Here is a 22901-nt window from a genome sequence, read left to right on the forward strand (position 1 = left end):
CCACACAAAGAACAGCGTATCTTTATGGCCTAACCCAGGAAATTTCCATGGAGCAGGGAGAAAATGTGTTAGCTTCAGAGTCACAGATGCATTATACATCTATATCTACTATTCCAATAAGCTTTTTATAAGCCCGGGTATCAAACTATGATTGATTGATGTGCTCTGCTCCTTCTGCCTGGGCTAAGGTCAGTGGGCCATATTCTGCAGTCCTTATCCAGTTGCCTCTCTGTTTTTTCACTCCCTGAGTCTGGGAGACATCAGCAAGAAAGCTGCCTTCAGGATGAACAGCTGAATAAAAACTTTGAAAATTGGTCCTGTATTTGGTCTGCTATCTTTTGAAAAAATCTGTTGAGACTCATGGTAACAAAATGTGGCTGTAGCTTCTACAGAGCCTGAGTTTTGAACAGCACGTACTGAAACACAGAGCCAAATCAGCAGCTACTCCTTCTGCGTCCCAGACAGCAAAAACCAAAACAGGAGCCTGTTCTGCAGAGAAGGACAAGGACTCCATGCCTCTTACCAAGCATGTAAAGAGAGGACTTTTGCAAGGTGGCCTGTGAGCAGCAAAGGTGAGCCCCTCAGGGCTGGGAGAAGCTCAGGGACTTACTGAGGTGCCTTCCTCTCCAGGGCTCTGCTGGAGGCTCCCTCTCCAACAGGGAGGGAGTGTCAGCAGGAACACTGCTCTTGACGCTGAGCAGCCTCTTGGCAGAGGGTAAGAGCCATCCTTGCAGGTGGGCCAGCCTCAGGACGTTGTGGGCCTTTACAAATCCGAGGCAGTGCCAGCACTGCATGCTCAGAGCAAGGCAGCCCAGCTGCAAGCACTTTGAGCTGGCTTCTAAATATGCCTGAGACAGGGCCTTGGTAGGGGTGAGTGAGGCAGTGGTGAGTCTGCAGGTGATAAAGGCATGAATCACAGGAATGAGGGCTGCTTTGGAGAAAAGGTAACCACAGATAAGTGTGAAGAAAAATGTCCTTGTCAATGAGTCTTGGATTCCAGTTATCCAGCAAGAAATGGAAAGCTAACCAGAACTGGGAACATGAGTAATAAGTGGCAGGGACACACCCTTCCAAAGGAGCAGATATTATCCCTACCATAACTCCTGATTGTTTTCCCTGCGTTATTAACAGCAATGTGCTGTTATCTGGATGGCACCACAGCCAGCAGGCCCTCTCCCATGCCCCAACCATGCATGCCAGGGGAGACAATAAACCTAACCAAATAGGTAAAGACAAAAACAGAGCTGTGTTTTATCTGCAAAATCAAAGACACACAGCAACCCATGTGTCCTCACTCCCTGCCCGATCTACACATAAAACAACCTGCTCCCTGAAGTGGGTCTGGCAGCTCCAAAAGTGAAGGAGAAACCCTCTTGAGTTTAGAGTCAGACAGATAATAGACCTCAAGGTGCTGCCCACAGGGAAGCTTGTGGTGAGCTGAAGGGCACATGTGTCGACTGCTCTGTCTTCAGCAGGTTCCCTTGCACTTATTGCCAGGTCAGTTGTGAAGCTGCTTCTACTTAGACTCTATTTCAATGGCTGAGAAACCCCTCCTTCCTTGTAGGGGATTATGCCTCTTCTTTTTTTTCTTTTTTTTTTTTTTTTTTGCAGAACATCAAAGGGGCCTGAACATGTTCTGTCTTGTACAACAGACCCATAGTGATTTTCATCATCCTGGATAAAATACATTAAACAGCAATGTCTTTCTAATAAAGGATGTAGAATTATGAGATTCACACAACAAAATCTCAATCTTTGTTACTTCTGGAGTTATTCCTTTAGTGCACAAGTGAGACCAGAGTACCACCCTGCTGGACACAATATCATGAAGCTGATGCTTATACCATTTAGTCTGTTTCAATGCCAATCTTACTTTGCCTTACCTGTCAAAAAGCTGAAGATTTCACAATTTGTTTCTCTTAACTAAAAGAAAAAAAAATATTTCCACCAAGGCAACCCTGATGACAACCAATGGGCTGCCAAGAAAAATAAAATAAGTATGTATTTCTCTGAAACAATGTTATCCTTCCCCATAATACTGACCTCTGAGACAAGGACTGCTTTGAAAGCATCATCTCCCTCATGCTATTTAAAGATGGGGGTAGGGAAAAGCTTTTCAAACAGTGTCAGGCTGGACATGGTCCACCTTTCATCATATTTCTAATGGATTGCCTTTGAAATGCAGGTAGAGTAAACCACCTGACTGACACCCACTTTCTCACATCATTTGCTAAGGTTTTTCTTATCATATAGAAATGTTACATCTGTTACTGAAGATTCAAATATACAACAGTATATCGACTCACACTTGCGCACACACAGATAAGCAGTATTTCTAGTCTAACACTAGGAAGATTCCAAATACATTTGTGGGTAAGACAGAGTACAAATTGCGGGGGGGGGAGTGTTGGGGGGAAGTGCTTAGGAAGTTAAAAATTTCAAAGACAGAGTATTTAGACAAACAAATCATGTTAATTTTAGTGCAAGGTGAGTATCTAAATAGCCAAGCTGGCTTTGCGAATGTCAGCCTTCATCGCTTTGTGAATAAGTTTCTAGATTTCCTTTCTCACCTGACTGAAAAAGCCTAAAATCTCCTTTATAGCACTTAGAACTTTTCCTTGCTGTAATTGTGTTACTGCATACACACCAGGAGAAGCTCAGTATAAATAGGCTGCTGTCATTTCACTTTCCAACATGACTGACATAAAAAAAATATTAACATTTTTAATTCTCTGAAGTGCTGGTGTAGGGAAGAGGTTCTTTAAAAACACGTATGCTTGGTTTTCATCATTACTAGAGCGCATTTAGAGCAATTCTTTTGAACTCATTGAAATTACCTCCATGTAAATCTGGTTTCAATGACACAGACCTGAACTAAAACAAATAGATATTTTTGACCAGTCATTGTCAAGTTACTGTTTTTCATGAGCAAACTCGGAGTGCCACACTCGCAACCAATTTTGATGTCATTGTATCTGCTTACATTAGCGGTACTTTTGGCTCAGAATCTTTTCAAGTGGTGTATTAGCTAGACAGATCAATAAACAACACAGATGAACAAGTATCTTCTTTAGAAGTGTGCGAGCATTTCTACAGAGGAAGGAATATGACCATTAGGATGTTCTTTAAACTGTAAACACATCATTATCCAGATGTTCAATTCCCCTCTTAGACTGCACAATAATAAATACAAATAAACACTTAAAAAAATCTGGTTAACATTCTTCATAGCAACTTACCAAACTATTATTTTTCCAGGCAAGGAAATTCTATTTGCATCCCTGCTGCTTCATTTTGGTCAAATGATCCTCAAAGCTGAGTATCCTCAAGTCCCACAGGAGACAGGGAGTACCTTGGAGGGCTGGTGATCAAGCTGGCTACTCATTTAGCATCCTCAGCTATTTGCAGATTCAGCCAATGTTTATGCAGTTAATCTATCCAAGCAATGGGTTGTACACAGTTAGACAGAATACAGTGACATAAATTGTCCATGTCACTCTTTTAACCTCTTTGAAAGACGTCTTTTAAAAAGATTTTTGCTTATTTATGAATATTTTAATAGGCATAATGCAATTCTGCCCAAAATGTCCACGTAGGACACTCAGTAGGAATCTGTTCAGTATTTATGGGAAACCCACTTCCATTAAGCCACTGATCTTTGCCAGTCCCATGAGTGCTCACCATAAACAAGTTCACTGTATCTGTTCACACTGACTATCTCTTTCCTTCTTCCTGTGACCTGCAGCACCACTGACATACCTGGAGCTTCTGAATCCATTTATTTTTCACCCTCTGGCTACTTACTGCCCTGGCAGGCTTTACCCCATCACTTACACTGGGAAAAGCTCTTAAAAGCTTGTGGGGAATAACAGGGCTGCTTGGGCCAGGCAAGGAAATTCAGCTCCAAGTACAGACATAGGGAAGTGACTGGCGATGACAGGGATTCTTCAGGCAGTGGTGGAAAGTGCTAGGGGTGGAAGGAGTAGAGAAGGCATAGGAGTGGAAGGGGGTCAGATATCTGACTGGAAAACTCAGGAAATGTTAAAGCAAGAAAAATAAAGGGAGGTTAGAAACACATTAGTCTACGACTGGCACGCTTTCATGAGTTAGTTAGAGCAGCAGGAAGAACTTGAGATGAAGGAGCTGGCTAATAGGTGAAGAACAGCAAGACTTTGATACTAAAAAAGAAAAAAAAAAGCAGCAAATGCAGTGGGAAAGGAATACATATTCTTTTGCTTTGACTCACTTCTTTTGCCTTTGTTTTCCTTCAGTAAGACCTGGCAGGAATTTGCTCTGCCAGGGGCACTTTACTGTGCTACTCCTCTCCGGTGGCACTGGTCCCTTTTCCAGCTACAAACTGACCTGGGGGCATTGCTGAACCAACTGGAAGGGCTTTGCTGGGGGTATGGTCAGGATTGCAGGCAGTGATCACCCAGGCAATTAAAATGCATAGAAGCAGCAAGTATTTTCTACAAGCAGGAACCACTTTTCTGAGTGTTCTGGCACAAAACGACTTTGTGCCACATGAAGAGGCTGCTGTGGTATCCAGCTGCCACAAACACTTCGAAAAAGCCTGTTTGTTTAGACATGCAAGAGTTTAAACTTCATTTTCCTAACCTCTCAGGGTCTAGTTACAGCTTTTCAGTAGGAAAACAAACTGACTTGTGCATTTCTGTAAACACTACCATTGCAAATTTCAGGAACTCTCACTTTTAATATTTTTCTTCCTTTGGCTATTTTATGTTCCTTTTTTTTCCCCCTACATGTTTGGAGATTTTCCAAAGAAATTAATTAAACTTGAAGGACATGATATTTGTTTCTTGTTTCAACCTCTTTCCCAGATTCCTGCTGTTGGGCGTTGCCATTAATTAACAGCGTTTTTGTTTGAAATCACATACTTAATGATCCCTATGTTCTCACTGTTTTGTTTAGTTTAGGTTTTTCCTATTTCCTTCTTCTATTTATTTTTTTGTTTTGTTTTGTTGTTGTTAAAAAATGTAAGTTTATTTATTTGCAAAGACTATACTGCTTATCCATGTGAATAATATCTTTAAGTGGAAAAAGAAAAGCCAGGCCAATTTCGCTGCTTCTTTACTGTCTCAGCTTAATAGCTCTGTGGTTTCTTTTTTTTTTTTTTTTTTTTTTTTTTTCCCTTTTTGTGTGTGTTTCTAATTCCAGCTGTGCAATACACATCAAACCAGGCTGCGGTTATAGTTCTTGGTAAGCTATGCTACTTAACATTTCATTTAAAAAACAATTAGTCTTTCTTCCCCCCAAGAAAACAAAATGAAACTACAATAATATTCTTTCAGTTATATCCACAGATACTGGATAATTGATTTCCGCTGTACATTAAAAAAGCATTTTTCTGTTTTGTTGGCAACACCAGATCTTTTTAATTTAATTAATGTTTCAAAAGGTAAATTGATTCAATTAGGATAACTTTTCAATGGAAACAGTGAGATGCAGAAGAAAGCATTTTTCAAAGTTAGTTGAAGAATCTTGTGTGACTTCCCTGTGAGAGGAAAGCAGCCCACTTTAAATCAGCTGAGTTTCATCAAATAAAGGAGCATGGGGCCTAGTGGAATCACTCTGGAGCTGGGCTGCTTGAAAAGTATTTTATTTCCCACAGTAATTTTTAAAACTTTTTTTTTAATATAAAGATACTTTCCACCCATAGCCAGCTCCATTTTGTCAAAACCAGCAAACAAACCATTTCTCAAAAAAATATCTGATGAACTCTTTAGAGGTGCAAAATCAAGAGGAATCCTTGCAACAGAGAACTGATGTGACTGGAGTATAAAACGTTTAGGGCTACATTATGTCTTGAACAGAAAATAATGTCATACAACCCTCCTAGGAAGTTTCATTCCTCAGGGCCTCCCTTGTTGTAGATGGACAGTAAGATGCTGCCGATCTGCCCAGGAACCATTTGAGACAAGAAGCATCTGTGAGAGGTGAGCTACTGTGGCCAGTAGTGGGGCAGTAAAGCCAACTTCCTTTCACATCCCTCCTCCCTCCCTGCTCTGCAGCTGCAGCAGAAGCAGGACAGCTCTTTTGCAGTCTGTGTGAGGATGGACAGTGACTTCACATACGGACGAGCATGAGGAGAACCAGCGAGCTCAGGCAGTGCAAGCTGAGGACTCTGAGGTCTGAAAGAGCCCAGGACTAACACCTACCAGCTTTATGGCCCCTTCCTACTTTAACAGTTTACAAGAGCAGCAACACTGTTTTATGGGACCCAAAAATCATCCTCTCTTTCTCATTGAGAGTGAGATAATGTTACCCTGAAACAAGCTACAAACAGTACATGCTATGTTCAAAACCAGTCAGTTTTTAAGTACAGGCTTACACAGTCCCTACTGGAGCCCCCAAACCCAGGAAAATCTGTTCTTTGTTAAGGCTTTGGGTCATATGCCATTCATCTGCATGCATGGGACGCCACTGATGCTGGCTTGTGGGACTGACACGCAGAACAAAACCAGTGTGTAGCCCCTTTCATACTGCATTTCTCCCGTGGACATCTTTCAACCTGAAGCTGTACAATGGCTTAAAATACAGGCCCTGCCTCTCATGATTCATGCCCAAACCTCCCACTGATGCCACTGAGGAGGGGCAGGTAGGAAATGCAGGATCTGTTGCCTGTTCTCAGGAATGACGATTATAGCATCTCCTTCAAAAAATATTCTTTTTAATCACCAGGAATGACATCTGCTTTTGGTGAAGACAACTCAAGACAGCTAAAAGATGATGGGGAAATGACCTTCTGCTTTCACCTCTAAAGTGGCTAGGTAATCATTTGTATTTCTTATAAAGCAGGAATCATATTCCTTTTACGTTTAGATAAGGGAAATGGAGTGCATCCAGCAAAAAACACTAGCCATCTTCCAGCAGACCACAAAAGTCAGATGGAGTGAGCACTGAAGGAGGCTCACTTGAGCAGACTTGGGAAAACTACTGAAAAGAGCTTTTCCAGAGTTCAAGCCCCCCAGTTGTGCAATGGAGAATTACAAAGTCTCTGAGAACATGAGCTAGCAGAGTGTGCATGACACTCAGAAATGCCTACGTAGCAAAACCTAAAGGATTGGGTTTTACAGACTGGTCAGCCAAACAGACTTTTTGTTGATGATGTAATATTTGTAACTTGATAGCCTGCTTGAGAAATGTGACGAAGAAGATCCTGGAACTATTTTAAACTGCCTTGGAGCCTGCATGTGTATTTGCAGCTGAACAGTTAAAATAAATCCATGTTAGAAAAACACTAATGTCTTCATTCGTTGAGCCTGATGCATAATACAAAGCCAGTCTCTTGTCTCTCTTCTCAAGTTCAGCAGTTTGGTTAACAGGCCAGACAGCATTGTTGACAATACAAATTACTGACTAATTCCTTCCACACACCTTGATAAGGAGATAAGATAAAACCAGACACGCTACAGGTGTTTACACTGATGTGACACTTTGGTATCCCTGATCATACCATATCCTACTCTCTGCTTATCTGCCACGGACTACAAATACATTTGTGTTTAGAAGTCATTGGCCAAAGATACTGGGAACAGGAGGGGAGGATGGCCACTCCTCACACACAGTAATATTGCTCAGGCTATGAAATAGTGAAAGGTGGATCACTCTTTTCTCCTACTGAGGCTGGGCCATCGTGGTGAAGGAATATGAGTTGGACAGGGAGAGGAACAAAGCAAAACAAAAGGCTTTCCTCCCTGAGTCAGGAAAATGAGGACTCTTTCTGCTCATGCTCTGTCTAGACACATCATTCAGTGATCCAAACAGAAAACCTTTAATTCATCCTTGAGGCAGGAAGCAGGATTCACTCCTCCTGTGTTGAAGTCCACTCCAACAAACCCCTTTGCTATCTCAATCCTGCGAACTGCTAATTAGCCTCAAGGGTACCAACCATAAGAGCAGTTTACAACTTGGTATTGCAAAAAAATATACTCTATCAGCACTTTAATAAATTAGGCAAGTGCACAGTCACTCTCCTTCACCTCACCCCACCCCCTGCCCCAAATTCCCACTGGGAACAGATGTTCAAGGCTCCCCACTCCACCATCACTATTCTTGTATCACATCTAGGTTTTATATGACATTTGTGGAGTGAGGATAGTTACAGTTCTGGTAAGAATATCATGTATTCAATATGCCTCAGGACATCCCACACAAAGCTGTACAAGCATGTTTTCAGAAGGTAGAAGGAAGGTGCAAACACAATAGAAATAATAATCAAGCAACCTTAAGCAGTGGGGGAAGGAAATGAGCTAATTTCCAAATGCTCAGTGCCCAGTCATGGAGACTGAGGGCAGGTAAACAGGAAAACAGAGGAAGGAGGAGGTCATCACACCTTTGGCTAGAGAAGCTTCTCGGGGCAGTTGTTTGGAGCAGCTACTGCACTTATCTTTAAGAGGCGAGGAAAGATGTAGGCTGAACGACTGTCTGAGCCAGGCTAGTCCTTGAATGGGTTATGAAATCCATGTAGCCAGCCATATAAGTCAGCTGGAACATTGTGATGACCTAATATTATTGTTAGATGTTTATAAAGACTACACATAGCTTGCTAAATGCATTTTTGTTCTTTTAAATTTCGTAATTTTACATTGCTGTAAATCTACATTTTTAACTCCCAGTTTGAGTTATAAGTAAAAATGCACCTTGGCTAGTGATCAAGTTGATTCTTAGCAATCTGATTCATGGTATGCTCATGGGACGAAGATGAAACCTCCCCAATCTCTGCTCCCTCACACCTCATTCCATTTATAGTCCTTTGAATAGTGAGGGCTGAAACCTGAAAGAATACTAGGTCAGATCTGTTGAATGGACTAGACTCTGGGTTCACATGATTTGCAAAAGCAGAAGGCCACAGGCTTAGAATTCACCAGAAGAGAGTGCTGCCCTGTCATGGCACAAAGACAGGCTTTGCTCCATACCGAGGCTATTGGGAGTTGCCAGAGGCACATTCCATGAAAAGATTTGGGGTTTTGGTGCTCAGCCATGCAATACACAAGTCAGGCAGCTTGCTGAGAGAGGCTTTGTGGGTCATGATCCAGGGCAAAGTTGTCATGCTTCCCTGCAAAACATGTCCTAGGGGTGAAGGTGGAGGATGCTTAGGACACCACAATTTACACAGATTAGCACAGGCCCAGCAACACTTAGGCATCTGAAAAGCCCTTAAGTCTCTTAATGGATCTTCTCTTAAGCCTCAAAAAGGTAGGGAGGTAGGGCCAGGGAATCTGAGGAATTTGTTGATTGAGTGACTTCCATCAGCGGGAATTTTGCAGGATCCTGGACTCAGCTGTCCCAGTGGGAATTGTGGCAATAGGGCACCAACAGTAATAAGGGTTGTCTTCCTTCACAGTTCAAGAGAGATGCTGGCACAACAAAGTGTCCCTGTTTCAGGGAATCCATGTCTATATCTTTGAATATTCATTTAATTCTCCTTTTTCCTTTGCTGCTTGTATTATTCTCTCCTTATCCCAATAATCCAAAAGTGTTATTTTCTCTCTAATTTGTTCCCACAGATGGCAGGGTAGGGAAATCAAAAACAGAAGTCAGAGACCTTGGGAGTATAATGAAAATGAAATCATGTGCCTCCAGATTAAAAAGAGGAAAAGTATTAAACCTTTAAAAATACAGATTAATCAATTATGTATGCAAAAGAGGACACAAGAATTACAGTAATGAAAAGCAGAAGGAAATTCAGAAGTACAGTATATGCCTCTGGGATCCTCCTGACTCAAATCCAGCAAAGGGATGTATTTTCCCTCCATGCAGGCCCATAAATCCCATGAATGTCAAAGGGACACTGCTAATTTAGAATAGGCCCAAAATTTAGGTTTAGAGAAAAGAAAAAGAAAAAAGGTTTCATTAAACATTATCATAACAGCAACAGCTTTAAAAATTTTAAGCACATTTCAGTGACCATTAAGTGGGGGGAAGAGAAAGAGGGAATTGAACAACTTCTCACATTGTTAAAATTTCCACACCAGAGACTATAATTTACGGACACTGCTATATTGGTTTTACTACGCATTATACTAGTGGAAGAGGCCTGTGGCTGTCCAAAATGGACGCACTGAGGAACAATGCGGAGAAGCACCTTGGAAAGGATGCCTTGTGCTGTTTAGGGTAATCTGATGACCTTGCCTGCCAGCGATACTGTAGGAAAGAGACGCATCAAAATGCCATCACTTAAGTTTAGTGTTCCACTGTTGCAAACCTTGGGAAATACTCAGGATGTCTTCTGGGTAAGATCATAAAGAAGGAAAAAAAAAAAAGGAGGAAAATTAAGTGCCCATTTATGTATGTGTGCTTGGAGGGCCAAATTTTGTTCCACCAGATTGTCTGAAACAGTAAACTAATTCTTAAAACTAATGTAAAAGTAACTCCTCACAGCCTTGACGGTGTTTTCCTAGCATTCTTCTCTTCTGTTATTCCGACTAGGTTTCCAGGAGCATGTCTTTCACCATGAGGAGTGGATACCTCACTTCTGTGTTGACAAATCACACAAATGTAAAATTTATAACATTTTATATAGAAACATTGTCAGAGATCTCCTGGTGATTTATTATTATTTCAAAATCCTTATTGTCTCAACTAACTAGTGATCTGTCAAGAACATTTTAATCAGTGTCAAAACAAAACCAACAGAGTATTTTCCCTAGGCCCTCTTTCCAAACTTCTCAGAACTTATCTTGAACTTACTGTAAAACTAGCTGGCTTACCTGCCTTCAAAAACTCTTGCACAAGAGCTATTCTAGATCTTCACCACTCTGATGGATCAAAAGGTTCTAGTTTTAAACAGAGATTTATTTGTAGCCAGTAGTATTCCTTTAAGTTTGTACCAACATTGACCTGAATAATGCTGAAATACTGCTTTCCTTACCTGCTCTTTATCCTCCCTACCTCCATAGAATTAGATACTACTTCTCCTCCCAGACTTTGCATTGCCAAGCTGTTCTGCTTTCATCTCATCCATCGAACTTGCCAGATTGTCCTACAAATTCTTCTTTGTACCTGTTCTAGATTCAGTTAATGTTTCCTAATATGCGAGGTCACAACTACACACACATTCTAGCTGGCTCTTATACCTTGTATCTACTGGAAATACCTCACCAGTGCAATTGGGATGGCATGTTACTGCTGTGGCCATGTATCCATCAGCCTTTTTCGGCAGTTGTCAGCAAGTCAAGAGGTCCTGGCCTAGGGCAGAAATGCTAGTTAGTAGACCACAAATGAATATTTTCTCCTGTTAACTACCATCCCATTACTACTAGCCCACTTCTCAAAAATAATTAATGCAATTTTTTCTGTAGAGTAATTTGATCCCCCCAAATATTGGCAATGCATTCCAATTTGGAAGGTCTAGAAATTTTTGTTAATACAATTCTAACTGTGGCATTCATTAAGAAAAATATTAAATAATGTCCCACACTTACTGCTGATGAACTCTGCTAGGTACGTCTTCGAAATCACTAAAAGTCTCTGTGTAGAGTAAAATTAATGCTATTTCTGTTGAAGAGAGAACCACATTTGTCACAGTCCGTCTTACAAGTAAAAGGTGAAGATTAACAAACAGAAGAGATGGTTACACTGATGCCAAAGGAGATTTTAGTTCTGGGTTTCCTCCTGTCCCCAAGGAATCTTTAGGTCTGCGTAAATGGTGAAAGACAAATATCTTTTCTTACTGAGGTACCTTTCTTTCCATAGTGTCAGACCTGTCCATACTAAATAGTTCATATTTCATTCCATACGGAAAGCAGTTGTCAACAAACACTGTTGACATTACGGCAGCTTTTGTGTAAAGCCAAAAATGTGCATATATAATGTAATAACCAGTTATGACTATGCTATTCAGGTGTTATTGCAGGTGTCATAGAAGTTCACCAAGATCTCTGTAGAATCTGCATCACTTTGCAACAGCTTGGTACTTGGGCTTTTGCTATAGGTTACATTACAGCTTTCAACAACTACAAAATGCAAATATGCCATTTTATCTTTGCCCATACACTGAAGCATCCACCAGTTTTAATGGTTAGCAGCAACTTCTTAGAAATAAAAATAAGCTTAACTCATACTGAAGAGGCAACATTCTTTGAGATCCCTGGGAACAGTTAGATAGTACAGTCTAGTACACGATTTTGCCCAGTGAGTTTTGTTTCCATTTAACTTTATGTTAAGTATGATTTACTTTTCCTCTAACATTATATATAGGTATATTATTCCTACCGTTTTTCCCATTCAAAGTATATCAGCTGATGGAATTTTTACTCCAGAAGAAGGATCCTTCCATTTTTTCCACTCCATGCCTATATTTCCATCTTGATTTTTTTCTCCGCTTCATTTCCTCATCTTTTTTTGGCTTCTTTTCTGACTTTCTGAATCGATTTATAAACTGAAATCCTACTTGAAGAAATAAAATTAGTTAGTTAATTATGTCAAATATACAGAAAAAACTAACCTGAAAAGATACAGATAAGCAAACATTATCCCCATGTGTATATCTGAGGAAAATACTCTCTCTTTACATTTCCTGAAGAAAAATGCTGTGATTTTTGTGAAAGGAAGCAAAGTACATTAAGAAAACTGTCTTTACTGCAACTTTGGAAGTTTTGACATTGTGCAAGAAAGAAAAAAGGCCTTTGTTGCACAGTGGTGTCAACCTGCAGGAAATACTATATTTGTGCGGTTCTGCTATTTTATTTAAATACAAAATAATTATCATACACTTTAATAAAAGCTGAGCAATATCACAATTGTACACACACGCCATGCTAAACATGACAGTATTCTACTCATCCAACAATGAGAAGCATTTCCCAATTCCTGTTCCAACTCATTTCAACGTTAAGGAATATATCCCTTCACAAATACACACACCGACTTTATGAGGCAACTTAAAAAAGATGTTCAGCCATGGCAGAGACAATCAGGAAGGAAGCAGAAGTGAGTATTTGGGGCAAGGTCCTATTACGTTAGGTGCTGACTCATTCAAAGTTGGTTGCAGATGGATAATAGGTAGTATGCTGTGATTTCCATGCAGCAAATGGGGTGCTGGGAAGAGATGCGGCATGCTCTTGGTGGTTCTCAAGCTGTTTCCGTCTCCATGATGTTGCCCTTCCAGTGACCTCCTTTCTTCAGAATTTATTTCAAAAACTAAAATAGCCTTTCCAGGCTACTTTGAAATTAGTTTAGGATCAGTTCACTACAGAAAATTAATATAAATTTGTACAATAATAGTAATCTGTGTGTTCCTCTACAGTTTCTAAACTAGAAGTTATTGTGATTGCTCAATCTTTTTGTCCTGTATGCATTTCACTCATAAGCAATCATACAATATCATGATTTTGTATAATGTAAGATATCTTGGATGTCGTCCCAGTAGCTTGTTCTTTCAGTGTGCTTTTTGTCCCTTGAAATACAGATCAACTTCCTAACAGTGACTGCCACATGAAGCTGTTACTCTGCATTAGAGGTCCAACACAGCTGTCTGACCTACCTGTGTTTACAGGATTGATTTCAATCTCTGTTCTTAAAATTCCCCTAATTCACCTATTTCAGCACACTTTGATGTCCGTAAGCCTTTTTTCCATATCTTTCTACACCCTAGCTCATCCAGTTTGGACGGAAAGCATTCTCTTCAAAATATCATGTGTTTATAAGAGTATGTAACAAAATGTGATCTGCAAAGATAAAATATTAAGTTGCAATTTTAATAGGGCTACTTGTCCTGATCAATTGATTCATCCACAAATCCAACTATAAAATCCAGAAGTCAGATGTTCCCTGAAAAGCACTACCAATACCAAATTATACATTCCCTTCACCCCAAACTGCAGCTAATTTTCTTCTGCTCCATATAACACAGGCAACATTTGTTAAGTATCGCAATACAGGCACTATTCAATGGAAGTTTTAATGCGAATTCAACACATTCATTAATTTACTGAGATTTTCCCCAGAATGCACACATTTGACAATGTGCAAGAAAGACTTGTCTCATTTCATACTGTTTCTTAATGACTGAAAGGCATGTGTTGATTTTTCACTTTGGTGTTTAGCATTTATGCTGTTCGAAAGCTGGTGTTTGTGTTCCACAGCATGTTCAGAAGTGCCAAGAAAAAAATAATTGATTTCACTTTTGAATAAACATCAGAAGTTTCCTAAGAAGGAAAAGAAAACTATTTGAAGGTATTTTAAACCATTGCTTTCAAACCTAGATGAAACTTGGAAGGTTAAACCCCCGAGTCTCCCACCTCCCTCTTTCAGCAAAGAATTGCTCTCACAGAGCAAGAGGTCCTGGAGACCTGGCTCTCTAAGCAGGCATTCAGACAAGATGTTTGGAAAACAGGCAAGATTTCATCAGGATGTCATTAGCGCTTTGTCAGAAGGCTTTTGAAATGGGTAGGCTTCTGGAAAACATTCTATTTTCAAAACATTAGCTTTTTCTGATGGATTTTGAGGAATTTCTACTGAAGCAAGTTGTAGAAGCAATTCAATGGGGTGTCACACTAAGTAAGAATGAGACCATGATGTGCTTGAGATTTTAAAATCCAAACTGTGAAGACATGTATTAGTGAAGAATACCACCATGAGCACAGTGTGGCCTTCAGTACTATTCTGATGAAAAATTAACCCACATATTTCTGGCTTTGTACTCTCCAATGGTCTCCAACCTTTGAAATAGGTCAATGCCAACCCAGAAACCCATATGCCTTCAGAACTTCTTTTTTTTTTTTTTTTTAAAGAGTCTTCTACTGCCAAAAGATGTTGTGTTTTTCTTTACAAATGTCCTGCTTTGGAAACCTGCACTGAAAACTGAGCTGCTTCAATTAGCATGTCTTACCTGTCTGTGTTTCTGTTTTTTGACTGCATGTGCTTAGGTCTTCAAAGCAGATCTTCAGGGCAAATTCTTGTGGATATCTATTCCCAAATGCATTTCCCACAAATAGCCTGTAAGATATATTTAAAAATCAGATATTTTGTTTAACATTCTTCCTAGCTGACCTTTCGCTTGTCACAGTGACCTCATCCTACCCTTTCTTCCAGTCTGTGTTTCCTCTTATCTGCTTCTTTCCTCTTTCCTTCACTTCTCAGTCTCATTTGGTTCTTTAATCTCCTTACACTACAGAAATGCCTTGTTTCTTCTCCCATCTAAAATCTCCCACCTTTCACCCCACTAACATCTATAATTTCCACCCCATCTCACTTTTCCCTGCAAGCAGACTGAAGACGCTCTTCACAGTAACTCCCTGATCCTCCCTTCTGCTTCTACCTTATACTCCCCATGTGCTCTCTTCCCCTTGCACCTTGCAGAAACCATAATGGCAGTTCTCTAGCTAAATCTCAGCACTCCTACTCCCATCTTCACCTTCCTGGACCTCTCACTATCACTAACACCGTCAAACAGACTCCTCTTGACCACCTCCCCTTTTTCTCTAAGTATCTTCCCTTCTTCTGCTTTCTGTTGGCATTCCACAAGATTCCCTTCTCTTCCTCTCCTACACAGTGTCTATGGATCATCTCATACACCCATGCAAAGAAATCACAGTTTCCTTAATACAGATTCAGAGCTCTGTTCCATATCAATTTACTCCAGACTTGTCTCCTTCCATCCAAATGGGAGTCCTGGTCAGTCTTTGGATATCACACTCAGGGTGACTAAAAGCCCTGAATGTTCCTAAATCCTTTCCCTCATCTTCATCTTTGATCATGGTGAGCAACGCCACTTCCAGCCGTGGATGTTCACATGCAGAAACACGAGATCCTGCCTCCTCTGTGGAGGCTCCCATCTGTGTTCTGATTCAGTCCACATCGTGTTTCCACACGCTATCTCTAAACAATAGTCTTTATTGTCTCTGCTTACTGCTGAAGTTCTTGTCCTGCCGCTTGTCTCGATTAGCGCAATGCCCTTTTCTCTGGCCCTCACAAAAGCACTCTTGCCCTGCTCATTTCAGTCCCCAGCTATATAAATCATTTTCGTGGCCTGTTGTTCTGACTATACCCATTATCTCTGAACCCTTTCAATGATTCCTTTTTCCTCTGGGACATCAAGCTTATTGTGACCCTCTTAACTTTCAAAGCCCTTCATGGCTTACTCCCAACTTGTCACTTTTTATTCACTATCAAAATATAAATGCCCAGCATCAGTCAGCCCCAGATGCCAGCTTCAATTGATCAATTTGTTAAATTTTCCAACAAGCATCTTTTGTGCTTTCTCCCTTGCTGCCCCTCAGGCTTGAGAAGGGCCTGCATGTGCATTCATAAAACCAACTGTTATCCTCCTTTGAATCCCTTATTAAAATTCTCCTTTGGCAAAAACTTGAAAATGGTTAGCTTACAGGCGCATGGAAAGCACCCCCTAGTATGATCTCATTATTCCTTTACTCTTATCCGTCTGTGGTCACTGGTCTTATATTTCGATTACATTATTATAAGCCCTTTGGGACAGAGGCTGGCTGGTTTATGTTTCTGCAGCACTTAGTGCACAGTGGTTCTAGACCACAATTTGGACTGCAAGGTGCTGTGGTAACACTAATGAGAAAAAAAAGTCAGTATAAAGAAAAGCAGAAGCCTCATTCATGAGGCTACCTCCGAGAAGCAAACGAGCAAGCAGCGCAGAGCGACTTCTTTTAACATTTTGTACAAACATTTGCAAGAAACTTCCTGCTGGCTTCGCTTGGTGCAGAAAGGAAGACTAGGCTGCCTGTTCTGGTTTGGCCAGCCGGGCACGGGAACAGGAGCATGGCAGACAACTAACACACAAATAAAGACCTTTACATATTCATGGCTATAAGCTAAACACAGACTGCATTTTTTAGAAACACGGCTTTGGAAATGCTCACAGAGCCAGGTCACTTACAGCAAACAGAGTATCAGGCAGTTTAAGTCGGTTTGAGCTTCCAGCACATAAAAAGATAGAGACTTTCTTTCCCCAGGTTTCTCATTTATTTTATTTTTTTTTTTTCAAACAGGGATGGGATTGAAATAATTATTTCAAACTAGTAAGTGGTACAATAATAATCTGTTAATTGCTTGCTGTATTCAAGCACCCATCTCACTAGCAAAGCTAAATTGTTCAGGGTTTCTTTCCATCGCAATGCTGTTGAACAAAGTTTTATGCTAAATTTTTTGAAGGCAGAAGTAGGATAGCAAAGAAAAATAGCAACTCAAGTACACACTGCTCTGACTGTGTGCTTTCTGGGGGACTGTCCAGAACACTCCTAGCCTTCCTTAATTTTAAAGAGATGGCTGGAAGAAAAAGTACCCTACACTGTGTCCAAGATTTTAAAGAAACCACAGCGAGCCTTCTTATAATTAAGCCACTCCCCTCCATTCACTTTCTAAGTTTGCTGTAACCAAAATTGCAGTGTCCACAGTCAAAGAATTCAGGAGCTTTATTCTCTTTCATTATAGCTATACTTTTGCTACATCGGTGATTCTCAAAAGGAGAATTGTTTGTTGTATTTTTCCCTCCGGCTCAAAATTGTAGCACCTATTTCTACCTCTGTATGCATAGCTCACTAGGGTGCACGCTGCTTAGATACAGCGTTTCTCCTGTTCTGGGCTGGCTTTACAGGACACATCTATGACTTCTGTACCTTAGATCTGTGCTTTGTAGGAGCTTCATCTTTTCACCTTTCTGAGGTAAGGCCAAGTGCTGCAGGAACAGAGCCCACTGCTTAGAAGCCACTGCTAGATGTTTGCCTTTAGCAGCAATCACACTGGAGAAACAAAGGAAAAATGGATTGGCCACATGAAAAGCTTTGGGTTTGTTTTGACTTAGATTAATTCAATCCTGCTTAAAAAAAAAAAAAGTCAAGTTCCAAGAAGGAGAAATAAGTAAATTTACATAGAGATTAGGTAATAAAAGGTCTGTTACACTGTATTCTCATTGGATGTCATAGTTGCACTCCAAGTCAGAATTACTAAATATCACTTTTAAGGGGATATAGGTGTCTTAAATTCCATTTTCATTTATTTTCTTTTAAATTTCACCTAAGAGCTTACCTCCTTTGCCTTGCAACTCAGAGTGGTGTATGCATATAGAATCCTTATTGCCGTGCTTTTAAGCTGCAATGCCCTGCAGGCTCCCCCTCCCTCTGCCTTGTATCCCATTTGAAGACCTTAATGAAAGGGCCTGGTTCCAGAATCACAGCAGCTTGTCTGCACAACCAAATTCCATCTCCTAATGAGTTCCTCTAAATCTGCCATCAGGTGACTTTATTGACTCTATGATCATAATGAGGTAGCAGCTCACTTTCTGCAGTTTTGCTGGTTTCAGGCCTGAAGTTCTCCGCTGCTCCCGGACTTTAGGTGACATTTAATGATCAGGAATCAAGCAGGGTTTTAATGTCTGCAAGAAAAGTCCCTGAAGTGCAAAAAGCCCCAGACAGCAGTCTTGAAACTTTCCAGAGCCGTATGACTCTCTAATGGTACACTAACAAACAGGAAATCAGCCCATCAGTAGCTAATTGACATATCTGAAGGTTTAATTGCTTCCCTATTAGAGAAGGTGATGCAGTATTCAAGCTGCCATTAAAACAAACACACTGTTTAATACATGAGGATTTATCTGAAACACATATCCCTCAGTTTCTCTATCTAATCTCCAAATCCTGTGCGATTTAGTTTGAAACTGTGCATCTCCCAACATTGTTTCACTATTTCATTCCAGGGTAATTGGAAGATTATCCTATGACTTGTGAATAGGTATAAGCTGTTTAGGAAAAAATGCAATCTTTAATGAGCACTGTGCAGGCAGTCCAAACACACATGGAGTCCCATTACCCTCGGGAGTCTACGAGAAATTTTAGTTAGCGACAGCATCTTCCTATGTGGCTGTAAAGCATCAGGCACACTTTTATTCTCGTTTATCTAATAAGGAGTTGGAAGTGTGGAATATGAAAGTGAAGAGGCCACCTGCCTTTGACTGTTTTCTCAGGGTTTTCTTTAACTTTCTCACCTATTATCTTTAAATAGTTTCCATTTGCTCCTTATCTATTAAAAATGGCTGATGCAGCTTTAATTACATTTGACTTCTGAAGATTCCACTCAGCCCTGAACTCACCTAGAAGCTGAGCAAATCTGATCCAAGGTTTGGAAATGTTTATCTTTGCTTCCATTTTTTCTCTCCATTTTTGGTCTTTGATTCACTTCAGATCAGAATTGGGGGTGTCCAAACACCAGCACCACATCTGTTCTCAAGATAATTCTCTTTCAAGCCCTAGAAGCAACGTCTGAAGTTTTGCAATATCCAATGTGGTTTTCCAGATTGGATTGAAACTTTCAGATAAATTCTCAGCTCTTCTATTCTGTAGACTGAATGGAACTGAAGTTGAGGTTCAGACCTTCTCTCTGCTAATTTTGGGAAGAACTAAGAAATGTCAAGTGTTCTTCTGGAAATTTGAGGCACTTAGCTAGGGAACCTAAGCCTTTACATTTCTGCTTTAATCTTGAGGAAAGATATTTTTACAATTCCATTTTCACTGATCCAATGTTTTTCACTTTTTCCCCTCCAGACTTGTAGAATTCTCACATTGCTGGTGGGAACATGTAGGCACCTATGTGAGTGTGTGTGTGTGTAATGCACAGTTAGTGTAATCCTTTAGGTATTAGGTCAGGACTGTTCCAAATAATATCCTCCCATAAATAGCACCTTTTAGCAGAACATCTGGAATTGGTATTGATGCTACTACACTTTCCCCTGCTCAGTCTTTACATTTGTTCCTTACCACTGACAAAATGAAGAGAAGTTGATAGTAAAGATACCGCTTTTGGCTCCCAAATTTTATCCCAATACTTTAAAAAGCATTCAGTTAAACACTGGGAACTCTGTGTATTATAACCATACAATAGAACTTACTGGCTCATGTAGCTCTAACTACAATGTATCTACAAAACTCATGAACCTGAATGGGGCCAAAATGGCCAATCTGAAAAGACTCAGACCTCCCATCATCAATAGAAACAGGGAATAGAAATGGAAGAGCATGTGAGAAGAAGAAAGATACGATGGTCAAGCGTGAATTATCCAGCATAAAGGTAATGAAGGTGTGAATGTCTATTGCCAGGGTTATTAGAGAGAAGGCTGGCATGTTCAGGGCAATGGCAGTAGTAATGTGTGTCTCAGCAACCTGCCTCTTAAGCCCCTACAGTGATGTTCAGCACAGCTTCCCTGGACCCACAGGCACTCTCTTGTTTTCATTTGAGTTGAGATTCAGCCAACTTTGTCTTGCAGATGCTGTCAAGCATTTAGTGAACAAAACTGACATCTGGGAAGTGTTTCTATGTCACTGGAATTTGTGACGCAAAAAACAATAGATGGGCTTTTGCACTGTTTACTTTAGAAACACATTATTCTTTTATAAAATATTGTAAAGAATGTCATTAAAAAGCCCCACATCTTAAATCCCTTTAGTGTTCTTAAAAGTCTAAAATTGTTACCATATCTACCTATCTCCTTTTTACCAGTAGGAACCTTTGCAAACTAGGAGGAAAACGTCCCTTCTTACTTGGGCCTACAGGATATCAAACCACACAAGAGCTTGCACCATCAAAAGAGCCTTCCAGAGACCTGTAGGACTGGGAATTACGCTTAGTTGGAACAAAACAACCATTCCTGTTTCTGCTCCATATCTCTAACGAGTATGGCATGTATGCGAGAAAACCATTTTCTCTTCATTTGCCCAAGAGAAATTCAAATAAGGGCTGTCTGAGGTTCTCAAACTCTGTTTGGGATTGATTAGGACAGTGGTACCATTCCACATCCTTTTCAGTGCAATTCTAAACTAAAAAACACCTTGTTTTTTCTCCTGTGATTTGTAGGAAACAAAGAAGGGAGCCTGCTTTGTGTTCAGACAGGCCTGGAGAGGATTCCATGGCAAAATGCAACAAAACACTAAGTGGAAACATCAGCCACACCTTGGCTTAGGTGTGGTCAAGCAATCTCCAATTTAGGAGAAATCAAATCACATCTCAGAGATCTTGGGCATGATGTGTACAGGTTCTGCCTGGGGCTGATGCTTTCCTTAGCCTTGCTGCTTACAGTTCCAAGCCTCTTTCACCCTACCCCACGAACAAATTTTGAGAGAATGAATCCATGTAACACTGGAGGTGTTACTGGGGTTCCCTTATAAACCTTTCTTCCACTTTGCACTCCTACAAAAGACCAGTTCATGGCTCCAGCTCTGAAAGGTATTGGGCTAATCAAGGCAGGAGAGAAAGTCCAGCTAGTGAGAGGGCTAACCTGGCTGTGAATTGTGGCTGCTCCACCGCAATTGTGGGATTGGCTGTGTGATTGGAACATCGTTCTCTGGCCAGTGTCTTGTCTTCAGATACTCCCTTTGGGTTAGAGAGAATGTTTTGTGTTTATAGAGATGGAGAGATGAGGTTTCACCGGTAGACATATTCTAGCAGTACCTTGATATTGCTGCTGCCTGAGGAGTTCATGAGAGTCCTTTATTTTTATCAGGACAGTTCACTAGGCAGAGACACATTTGGAAACAATTAAAAAATAATGGGCCAAACACACCCCAGTATAACCCCACTGAATTAAGTCACTCAGTTTAGCCTAGGGAATTAGTTTTATTGCTTCAATGATAGTTTTGACCTCAAATGGTTTTTCCTTAGTCTGCTTTAGACTGGGAAAACTGAGTTTAATGGTACTTAATTGTTCTCCTATTCATCTCTACACAGTGGTGACTCCACTTCTATAAGTATAAATGTGGTCCACAGCAATCTTGCTGATAACACAAATAGGATTAAATAGGCAGAATATAAAATTTGGATTTTTTTCTTAAGCTCAAAAGTGATTCTTTATATAATTTTGGGGAATAATTGTTGTTGTTAATTATAATATTATTCAAAGGCTGCAGTTGGACTGGAGCTTCTTTGTATTTATCATAATGTCAGAATAGGGAATCCTCCTCAGACAAATACAGGGAAACAGTAGATAGCAATATACTGTGACAAACAGCTATGTGTTATGCTAGTTACATAGGAGTAACTTCAGAGTTAAAGCGTTCTTTGTTTTTAATTAAGGTTACAATCAAGGGGAATACGTGCAGAAAAGGAGAAAAAAGGGGAAGAGTCACCAGTGGCCTTTCTACGGCCAGCAGATTACGTTTGGCCAGGAACAGCACAAACCTAAGCCTTAAGAAAGGAAGTGAAGAAAGAGAAGTTTCATACTTTTTCTCATCAGGGACAACAGAGTAGCATGAGGAAAAGAACAAAAGTTTTTAATGGAAAAGGAAATATAGTGCAGAGAATACTTGATATCCCCATAAAAGACCACTGAGGCTGTTGCAAAGGATCTTAATGGCAAGGCTGTGTGCACAGAAAGATTGCCTTTCCATTCTGACCTTCTTCTATGTTGGGTATTTTTCTGTCATCCCTAGAGTAGGAAAATTATAAAACTGTGAAGAGCACTTTTTTTTTTCTCTCCCACATAGTCAACCAAACTGCCAGTTATGTCCCATTCACAGGCAGAAAACACAACAGGCATGGAGAACTTGTCTTGATTTCAGATCCCAGCTCATGGTTACAGAGCTTGCAGCTGAGGGTGGGCAAAGGTTGCTCCACTTTGGCTTTCACTAATCCTACCAGTACAAGAGGCATCAAAGTTCTCCCTTGAAACCATTTAGATTAAGCCCAGCTGAATTCCCTGCATTGCTGATGTGATCACTTGCTGGATAGCGTTATCCCTCAGTGCAAACAAAATTAATTAGATTTGGAGTAATGAAACTGACTGGTAAATAGAGTGAATCCAATGGACGTTCACCTCTCGTCTGAGCAGGTCAAGGGATTTGTCCAGTACCTTAGGCATCTCTGGTTTTTGTTGTTCATAGCGATGAATAATTAAAGGCTATACGGCATGAAGTCTACCACAGACG

Source organism: Leptosomus discolor, chromosome 7 (assembly GCF_034619465.1).
Source record: "Leptosomus discolor isolate bLepDis1 chromosome 7, bLepDis1.hap2, whole genome shotgun sequence".
Lineage (NCBI taxonomy): Eukaryota > Metazoa > Chordata > Aves > Leptosomiformes > Leptosomidae > Leptosomus > Leptosomus discolor.